The following is an 11,081-nucleotide window of genomic DNA, read 5'->3' on the forward strand; positions in this document are numbered from 1 at the left end:
GGGTGAGGACTCCTCTCATCGTTCCCCTGCTCCAGCGTGGGGTCCCTCTCACGGGAGACAGTCCTTCACCAACTGCTCCAGTGTGGGGCCCCCACGGGGTCACAGCCTCCTTCAGGTGCCTCCACCTGCTCCGGCGTGGGGTCCTCCACGGGCTGCAGGTGGAATCTCTGCACCCCCTCATCCTCCCTCCATGGGCTGCAGGGGGACAGCCTGCTCCATCATCATCCTCCTCCACGGGCTGCAGGGGGATCTCTGCTCCGGCGCCTGGAGCACCTCCTGCCCCTCCTCCTGCACTGACCTGGGGGTCTGCAGAGTTTCTCACATCTTCTCACTCCTCTCTCCACCTGCAAAAGCTCTCTCTGACTGGTTTTCTCTTTATAAACGCGTTATCCCAGAGGTGCCGATTGTCTGGGCCTTGGCCAGCGGTGGGTCCCTCTTGGAGCCGGCTGGCATCGGCTCTGTCAGACACAGGGGAAGGTGCTGGCAGCTTCTCACAGAAGCCACCCCTGCAGCCCCCCCAGCTACCAAAACCTTGCCACGCAAACCTAACACAATACCTTTTTACCAAGGATGTGTGGTGGTGTTGCTGCCCTTGGAACAGCATCTTTGGACCTCTGTTGGCTTTGCAGCATCAAAACATTTTCTGGTTTTGTTTCCTACCTTCATAACAAGTCCTGAGTTTTGCCTATGGATTTCAGCTTTTAATTAATTACAATCAGAATGAAGTTCAGCTGAAGACTTTAACCTTTTCCTACTATAGCTGCAGTATTGAGTTAAATTAAATGGGGCAAAACCTGAGCTTCACTAAAGCCAGCCAAAGATTTTCTGTTGGCGCCATTAGGTCAGTTTTCCTGCAATGCCCCTAAATGTTAAGGAACGAGTTTCTCAGACATTTACCTTGAAATTAGCTCACGATACAAAATAGTCAGCCATGTAGTGCACGATCCCATTAACCCCACCTAGAATATCTCGCCTTTATGTTATACTACGGCTGCATAATTATCAGTGAAGAAAACCAAAACGCGGATAACGATGACAGAGAATGAAAACTACTCTGCCGACTTCAGTAGGATCAGGATTTCACTTAGTATAATCCTGTCTGTACAAGATCATGGCCTGTACATGGAAGATGTGTAGACTTTTAGCGTATAAAGTTTTAGTGTACTTGTATTTATTACGCTAGTTGGACAAAGATTTAACTTCCAGTTGGGGTAAACAAGTTCTCGCGAGCAAGAAATGCCATTAACTTTAATGAAACCATGCTCATCTTCACTGCCTGGACACCTGGTTTATTCTGTATGTTTATTGTATTATTATTCTTACTATTTGTCCGTTGACCAATTCAGTTCCTGCATGATCCCAAACATGTATGGATGATTGGTCTGAAAGAACAATGGCGACAAAAAATGTACTTATTCCAAAGAAAAAAGGAATGTCAGTGAGCTGCTTAAAATGTGAAATGATAGGATCAAGAGAGATTGAATCACCTCGCTGGTGCTTGCTCCCTTCACCTCACTGGCACAGGACAAGGACGTACCTTGCTTAGTGTCAGCTGAAAGCAGCAGACGAAGTTAAGGCAGCTTATGGAGCTACAGCACCTGAGAAGGGATGTGCTGGATTTCTAGAGAGTTTCCAGAGAGGACAGTTGTTTTCTGGAAGCGTGAAATAGCAAGCAGTTGTCAATTTGGTGATGTTGGTAAGTATCTGTGGAGGGCGCCAGGCTTATTTGTACAGGCACAAGTTCGTGAACCCATGGTGAGATACCTCCTGAAGGACAACTACAGCCCTGCTGCTCGCAAGGCTGCATTTAGTCACGTTGGCTTCACAATCTGAGTCTTCACGCTTAGGGCTGACAATAGCATTCTTCTACCATTTTCTTGATACAGGGACTGGTAACTCCTTGCTTCATAACTGATCAAATGCTTGTTCTCCACAGCAGGGACTGGAACAAATAGAGCAGTTAAGCCAAATAATAAAAGCAGAAAAAAAGGAGCCAACTTTCCTTTACTTACTGTGACCTTTAGAAGGCAATCAGATAGACCTTTTCCATTCGAAGTGTATTAGGAAGGGACAAGGTAGTTTAGTTTTCTGTGAGTAACTTGAGCAGGTCAGCCAGCTTTGATGTATTGCTCAGCGAGGTGGAAAGACGTATGCACCACATACGTAACATCTGTGGCTCTCCAGCCGGGGTTGGTGCCGCCTGCGCTTCGCTGGTGAAGCTCTGGGTTTTTTTGCCTCACCCGAGGGGAAAAGGGGGTGTAACTTTTGGGGTTTTTCTGATTAAGCCCAATAGGGAGATATTTACTATTGAAGTAACAACAAAAAAAAAAAAAAAAATAATCACTTCAACCATGGACAGACTGTGGGATGTAGATGTTATGGCCCCTTGTTCCCTTAAGGGAACCCGTTTCTGCAGACCACGAAGACCTGGGGTTTGGGTACAGGCAACCATGGGAACGTGTCGGAGGACGGTGCTTGAAGATGCCTCTGAGGGTGCCTCTGGTTCCTTCTTCTCCCCGTGCTGCTCCTTGGAGCTGAAGGTACTTGCCCACACTGAGTGTTTAGTAAGCGAGACCGTGTTGTATTTCTATTAGTAGAGCTGCAGTTATGGAAATTCCTACTCTAAAAGAAGGTGTACAGTTCCATACAGAGAGAAAGAAAGAAAAATAATGTTAAAAAATAAAACGCAGCATTCATATGCCAGCGTGGCAACCAAAGAGGTAAGTGAACGAAATACCGACAGAGAAGAGAGGAAGGTCACTATCCCAAGGGAGAGCAACGCCAGATGGCCGCTAGCACAAATTAAGAATTCTGCAGATATGAATTTTACTCTCACCCTTTGATTTTTTTAGCATAATTTGTACTGCAGTTTATTTTCATGGCCGTTGGGAGGTTGGTAAAGGGTCAGATTGCTCTAAAGGGAAAATATTTTAATGTGTGCGTACAGTGGGATATTCAGAGATTTTGTTAACATTAAACCCACTCAGATCATTTATGGCTACTGGGATGACAACAACGATAAACAAGCCACCTGAAGGTCTCTTACATTTGAGATGCAAATACCCTCTCCCTTTCTTTGTATAATTATAAAGCATGTGTGTAGGTCTCCTAGATGTGAGTTGGACACCACTTACACTTTAATTTAACTCCGTTTCTGTGCTGAATCAAAATTTTCAGTGGCAATGGGAGAACGTTTTTGGCAATGGGAAGAGAAAGAGCCATTACTTAATAACTGCAAGTGGCAGTTTCAGAAATAATACAAATATTGACTGCATCATCATTCCTGGCAAGAATAAAAAAAAAATAAATTACCTTAATTGTGGTTAACAGGGAATATGCACAGATGTACATTTGAAACATTTGCATTTCAAGCATCAGAGAATACTTTTTCCTCCCTACAGAAAAGCTAATGTGGCATGAAAAATAGTTAGCTAAGATGTTATTCATGTTTACATTAATTCTATATAATTAAACAACCGGTGTTCCAGATTTTGTTTCACTTCACAACCTTTTGAGTTTTTCTTCTGCTGTATTGCGTTTATTTTCTGGACATATTCAATTTTGCTTTCACAGGAGATAAAAATAATAAAAGAAAGCTTATGGTAGAACAGCAGGAAACAAATATAACTGTCTACAAGAAATGACACTCACACATTTTTCATTGATCCTTGAAAAATTAGATGAGCCTCAGACTTAATTTTGGATTTATCTATGGTGGTTGTTCTAATGTGTTAGGGCGTTCCCAAAGTACCCTAAAGAAACAAATTCTCTGTTTTGCCTCCTATTCATCGTAAGAGCAAAGAAGAACAAGAAGAAATATCAGACTCAATTGCTTAATAAACTGATAAACCTGTAGGAGAAAGATGTTTTCTGTTGCATAATTTATCATAAATGAAATTATTACGATTTTTAAAAACCCCACACCTTAGTGACCTTTGCCAGAAACGGGATAGACAGTAATCTCAAAACAGTTATTCCTCCAGTCTTTCTAATCTCTGAAGACAACGAAATTAGCACAGAAATCGGACCACTCACACACCCTACAGCCAACTGTTCCCAAAACGATGAAAACCCTTATTGATTCAATTTATTACAAACTCGGTCCTGAAGCAGAAAAAGCAACTCTGAACTTACTCATTTATTTAGTACTTTTACCCTTTGACTGAGGCTTGCTTTTGTCTTGCGTGGTCCCATTGAAGTGCAATGGAAAGCAGTATCAAGGTTTACTTAAGATGGCCTCATAGAATCAGCGCAGCATCTGCGAAGACTGATATGCTTTTCTTCACTTCCTACCTACTGTATCTCTGATCTGTATCTGCAGTATTCAAACTGTCTGGTCTGTTTACGTATTTATTATTTAATTCTGCAGTTATGGATTTGCCAGTTATCGCATAGAACACAAATAAAAATATTGATACTTTCTCCGTGTTTGAAGTCTATTATGGATGTGGCTTCAGGTTTTTATATTTACAAGCAGCCCTTAATTATGTTCACACTGTGCATTTTAATTTATGAAACAGAGGAAAAAAATCATAGACTCATAGAATCATTTAGGTTGGAAAAGACCCGTAAGATCATTGAGTGCAAATGTTAACCTAGCACTGCCGAGTCCACCACTCAACCATGTCCCCAAGCACCACATCTACACATCTTTTAAATCCCTCCAGGGATGGTGACGCCACCACTTCCCCGGGCAGCCTGTTCCAGTGAGTGACAACCCGTTCGGTGAGGAAATTTTCCCTAATATCCAATCTAAACCTCCCCTGGTGCAAGTCGAGGCTATTTCCTCTCGTCCTATCGCTTGTTACTTGGGAGAAGAGACCAACCCCCACCTGCCTACCACCTCCTTTCAGGTAGTTGTAGAGAGCGATGAGGTCTCCCCTGAGCCTCAGCGCAGACTTGGTCTGTTTATGCAGAGGCATGGTAACTGGGCTCCCTCGGTTTGCTCCGAGTAAGAGCTAAAGCTGGCACACCAAAAGGGAAAAAAGCCACTTACTCTTTTTCACATGTGCTCTGCAAATGGTCCCTATCGAACGCAACGCGCGGAGCTGTCAGTCATAGAAAAACAAAACCAAATCGTCGTGAAGCAGAGAAAGCCAGCAGGGTTTTATTCAAGAGACTGCTAAAATGCTAAGACAGGCTGTTCCGAGTAACCTTTTCCAAGCAATGAATGTGGTGGAGAATACTAGAAAAGACAAGAATAAATACAAATAGGTAGAGGTTCCCAAATGCACCCAAGTCAGGAAACTGGACTGTGCAGGGAATGTGGTCGGCACTTGGATAAAATTCAGCCTTCTGCAGGGGTCCAGAAAGAGCCTAAGCCCTCGGAAGACACGTTCAGCCTGAGAACACGTGCGTGAAATCCCCCCCGCTGCGCCTGGCGCTGGTTTTAAAGAGGTGTGTGGGACTGGAGCAAGACCTTGCTGAGGGCGTATTAAAGGCTCTGGGCCCTCCAGCCGTAGCACTACGTGAACCTCCTATTGATCTGTCAGCTCTTTCTAAGTGACAGAACTGAAGGCAGATTTTTACTTCATTTTTTTTATTTCAGTGTTGGGGTAGACGGAAAAACATTTGAGAGTCCCAGCATTAGCCACGCCGTGCCTTTGCAATACAGTTATAAACTGGCAAATTCACATCAAAACTAGGTTGTCTAGATGACGTTTGTCTTCTCTGTGAAGGAGCTGAGTTCAAGAGTTTCTAAACATCACAGTAACATTATGGTACGTCACATTATTAAGAGTGATACTCCATCCCCTCTCTTAAACATCGTCATGCAATGCTTGCACGTGGAGAAGGGGATAGCAGAAGAGTCACTAAAAGTTACCTTTTCGGTGGTGCTCACTCACCTGCGAGTTTGCAAATGTTTCCCCAATGCGGATGGAGCGTGAGATTTGTCACAAGGCTGCACCATTTCCAGCAGCCTTCACTGAAGACCCTTCCCCTGTTCTTCTTCATTGCGCCTTTTTAAATGTGTCCCACTTTGGAGGCATCTTCCTTCCCTTTTTGTGGTCTCCTATCTCTTCCCAGTCCCGGCAGCATAGTCTTCCTTGGAAAATAAGGCAAGAGAAGCTGGGCAGGGGCCACTTTTTTTAGTGACAGTATAGCATCCAAACACAAGTTTAAAAAAATACATTACGGGACTCATAAACTAAAATTTCTGGAATCAAGAATCTCCAAAGCGTTTCTAACAATGTACTCCATCACCTCTTGTCACTTTTTATTCAGTGCAAGTAGGACAATTTCTGAGATGGACAATGAAAAGCAATACATAAAATCTGAGACAAATGATCATAAATGGCCCTGCTGAGAAACTAGATCATACGTAATTTAATGGAGGTAGAAGGTCATTCTAAACACATGAAATATAACGGCACAAAGCAAAGAGCCAAAGCAGATCCTTATGGCACTGTGATATTGAGACTGAAAGATCAGACACTTAAAATAACTTAAAAGGAAAACAAAAAAGTGAGAGAAGGGGTTGGTTGGTATGTTGTTAACCTTATTTACCATTATGCTTTAAAACAAAAAGTAGAGGTTATTTGGCATATATTTGAGGAGACTAAGCCACAGATCTCTGCAAAATATTTACAAAGTTTAAACGCTCAACAAATGGAAAGCCAGATCTATGTACGTGCCATGCGAGGCACCCAGAACTGAAGCACCGAGGTCATCCATCACTCTCAGGAGTCCTGCATTCATCCTGGTTTGGAGTGTACGCCAATAATTCAGATTGAGATTAAGGACAGCATTTAATAACGGAAGAAGAATGAGAGCTATCACCGATATTAAATATTGGCAGAGTAAACACCAGAGAGTGCTGGCTGTTTTATCTCCTCTAAGAGTTGAAAAGACACACGTGCATGTTTTCGGAGTAGCGTTCGCACAGAACATGTGTGTGCATTTTCAATCAATCACACAGGAAATTTTTTTTTAGGTAGTTTTTTCAGTAATATTTGAAAATGTTTCCTACAAATGAACTCAGCATGCTTCCATATGTTAGACTACTATTGTTATCTCAATTATGAAGAAAAATTGAAGGAGTCGCTGATAGTGGTTTGTTACGTGGCACCAGCACATTTAAGGCTACCTGACAAGTCAGCTGTGTGGGATACAACCAAAATTGCAGGCACTGTGTCTTCATCCACTGTCACTGCAGAAGCACTAAAAGCTCACCATACAGTTTTACATCTATACGGTAGGCACCATATATGTAATTGAAGAAATTAATGCATAATGCCACATTTCAGGTGGGATGCTCATCTTACTGACCTTTGTGTTGTGTCACATTTGGAAACCAAGTGGCTGTAGATAACTTATGCAACCCTCTGATGAGACGTGAGCCATTTGAAATTTTTTAAATGTGTTTCCTTAATAAGAACCCCCCCAACCAACCAAACACCAAACCAAAAAAATCCCAACTTTTAAATCACTCTCTGTAGCTTTGTGATTTTTATCTAACAGAACTGCTCTGCAAGGGCCTGGTGACCACACTTAGCCAGCAGCAGCTGTATAGTAGTTGATCCAAACTCGGTGGCATAAGCATCCCAGATGCATGGGAGAAGAGTTGTTGGACTGTACACATTAGCCACCCCATTCCACACACTCAGCTGAAGAGGACAACAAAAGTATTAAAATATTTTTTCAGTATTTGAAACGGAAATTTTCGAAAGTCCACTGCTCAGCCCCGACTGGTGTCCTCTGCAGCTGGTTTTCAAAAGAGGTAAGAAGGCAAGAAACAGGCAGAACGCTGCCGCTGGTCCCTACAACGTGTGCCAGTGGGGCAACAGCCAGACACCAGTCAATACAGATGTGCTCCACGTGCACCCCCCCCCGTGCTGCTCCCCGTGGTGGTTTTCGGAGAGAGCGTCGGATCCGGCTCCAAAACCCGCGAGAGCACGTGCCTCGCTGCCTCTTCCTGCCGCAGAGCACAGCTGAGCGCGAGGGACTCTTCCAGCATCGCTGTATCACCCCACACGTCCTGGGGGGGGGGTACAGATGGTAGGGTACCATTTTGGGGTACCCCATTTCCCTGCAGGTTTCTTCCTCCTGAACCCCACAAACATGGCTGTGCATAGCAGAGACCGAGCTTCTTCTGCGGCTTTGGATGGTCCCTGAATGCAAGGAGGAGGTGTAGTGTTCGCTGTAGCAAATCCCCTTACTGCAGCTAAAGAAATTCAGTAAGATGTCCCTGTTTCCCTTAATTGTCTCTGATTTTTCAAGCAGTCTTTTCTACAATTTTTCATCCCCTAAAAAATCTGCTTTTCTTAATTTGAACATGAAATGCATATTTTCTATTTCTGTACACTTTTGAAGGAAAACTTGGCATTAACCCAACTTGTGTAACTCATTATTCCCATCCCCCAGAAGAGAAAAATCACCCACTCTTTTTTTTTTTTTTATCTTTTCATCTTTGCCTCCCATTTAGTGGTTTCTCAGATCACTCTGCACCTCTGAATTGTCCTGTAGCACTTGGAGTGAGTCTGTCTTGGAGGTATCCACCGAGACAGATGCTTTTAAAACCTTGAAGAATCAGATGTCATCCCGTTAGGGCAATTTCTGCTTGAGTTAACCAGGCTGCTCTTTCCATGTTTTTCCAAGCTTAAGGGTCTGCCAACTGCTAGCAAACTACATTTCATTTAATTTTAAAAAAATCTTCAAAATATTCAGCATGCATAGAAAGCTAAAAAGAAATTCAGCTTACAGCCTTTGTATAAGTGGAACTATGCAATAATACTGAGAAACATTATTTAAAAGCTATAAAATCAATTATAATTCCCACAGTTTCACTGTTTATGTCTGTTAGTCCAGAATTGCATCCACCAAAGACTATAGAATAGCTGTATTTTTCTTTTCTCAGTGGATTTTTTTTTCCCCATCACATATGCTGTTTGGGACTGTGATATAAGTTCATCTTAAAATTTTGCAAGTTTCTAGATGAAAGCAAAAGCTGAATCTGCTGTTTGTAGCTCAAGCCCATCCCTAACGTAAACATTACTGTGTTAGCGTATATTACTAAGAAAGCAGGAGAGAGAATATTTAAAGTTACATTATGTGCATTATGGGATCTGAAGTTTTCCGACGTGTGAATTTCTCCCTTCAGCAAGCGGCAGTGTGATGAAAACTGGTTGGTTCGTCGCTGAATTTATAGCTGGCATGCTATAATCAGTCTATCAATTTTTCTTCACAAAGTCACATTGAATTTATTGTTTCCAATACATCGAGAAGCGCGAGACTTATGTGAGCCAGTGCGAGATGAGGTGCCAGAGAAAAAGTTCAGAATAACTCAGATGGAACAGTTTTAAGAGGGGTTGTTATTTTCAACACCTAAAAAGATCAGATGTTTACTGCTTGAAATCAGCGTCTGAATTTCTGTATGAGACAGTGGAATGAGTTGCATTTCATTTATCTCAGTGTCCACAGATGAAAAAAACTGCAAAAGTAGGTTAAAAAACTTGAAAGAACATCAAAATGAATATAACTTACAGATCCTGCTAGTCTCCGCTAGCGAAAAATATACCCTCTATCAATAATGAAAAAAAAGAATTTTGATCTTTAATGCTTTTAGCAAAATCTCTAGAAATTAAAACAAACAATGAGAAAAAGTTATTTAGTATTTCAGTTCTGGAGAACTGCAGAGCATTTTTCCCTTCTGCTTAGAGCATTACTGTGGGGGGAAAAAAAAAAAGCAAACCACACAAAAACATGGGGAGCTATCTTTCATGTAAACAAGGTTTACATAGCTACAAAAGAAACCAAGATATTTTTTTCCCTCAAAATAAAAAAGAATGCAATAGCTCCGTTTTCGACAGAAAATGTCAGGACCCTTTTTCTAACAGAACCCCACAAAAGTGGGCTGGCGCCTGCCAAAGTACAGTTGAGAAAAAAAGAAGCATGGCCTTCCTTTTACTAGAAACTGTTCAAAATACAGCTGACCTCGTTGTATTGTTTCTCACACAGTTCTTACAATGGTAGTAAATGGAATCACAAGGCCCACGTGTGGTTTCCTTAATCCTTCTTTGACAACGAGCCGTTTGCCAGCCAACACAGATAGCGAAATGCGCCTGGGAAACAGGAACTTGGAGGAGCTTGCCCTTACAAGACACCAAGTACGTGGGATGGGATGGGATGGGATGGGATGGGATGGGATGGGATGCCACCCATGACGGGGGTGGTGGCAGCAGCTCCAGACATTGATTTACGGGCAAAGGTTTGTAGGTATGACTTCGTGTGATGTGAGCCACTGGCACGGGTTGCCCAGAGAGGTGGTAGATGCCCCATGCCTGGGAACATTCAGGGTCAGGTTGGACGGGGCTCTGAGCAACCTGATGGAGTTGAAGAGGTCCCTGCTCATTGCAGGGGGGTTGGACTAGATGACCTTTCATGGGCCCTTCCAACCCAAACCATTCGATGATTCTGTAAAATTCACCTGGGGGCACCTTTCTCCTGAAGCACAGCAGGCTTTGCAAAGAGAGGGCGAAAGATGTGAGTGCCCAAGCGGGGACTGGCACTGCGGGCGTTACGCGGCGCCACGTGGGCAGCCAGGGATGCTGTCACTGAGGTGGAGAACTCGCTCTGTAGTCCTTCAGCACTATTAAGACACTGGCCGTGAGCGTTTAATATTCATTTTAGGTTTAAAAAACCCACAGCAACTGATATCAATATGCATTATGCAAAATAACCACAGTATCTGCAGGCTTCAAAACAAAGACAAACAATGTTGTTTTCCTTTACTTTTTTTTATACTATTTTATATAAATAAGATTAATAATGCCTGCTGACATTTTCTTCCTTAAAACTCTAGGCCAATATTACACCACTAACTAGATTTCAAAAGCAGAAGGAGATGAAAGTGATAAATTAGAAACGATACGCAATCGTTGCATATTTAGCTTTCCATTACAGAAATCCCTGTATTTATCCACAAGATCTTCTACTTGTATTATCTTCTATTTTGTCTCAGTCTAATCTCATTACCATAACCTAAATCCAACCTGTTCCACTTTTGGCGTTAAAGCCTGCTGTCATCTTTCCTCATGACATTAGCATGGGACGCATTTTTATCAAATAGATAACGGCAAAAC

The sequence above is a fragment of the Balearica regulorum genome, chromosome 4 (genome assembly GCF_011004875.1).
Source record: "Balearica regulorum gibbericeps isolate bBalReg1 chromosome 4, bBalReg1.pri, whole genome shotgun sequence".
NCBI classification, from domain to species: Eukaryota; Metazoa; Chordata; class Aves; order Gruiformes; family Gruidae; genus Balearica; species Balearica regulorum.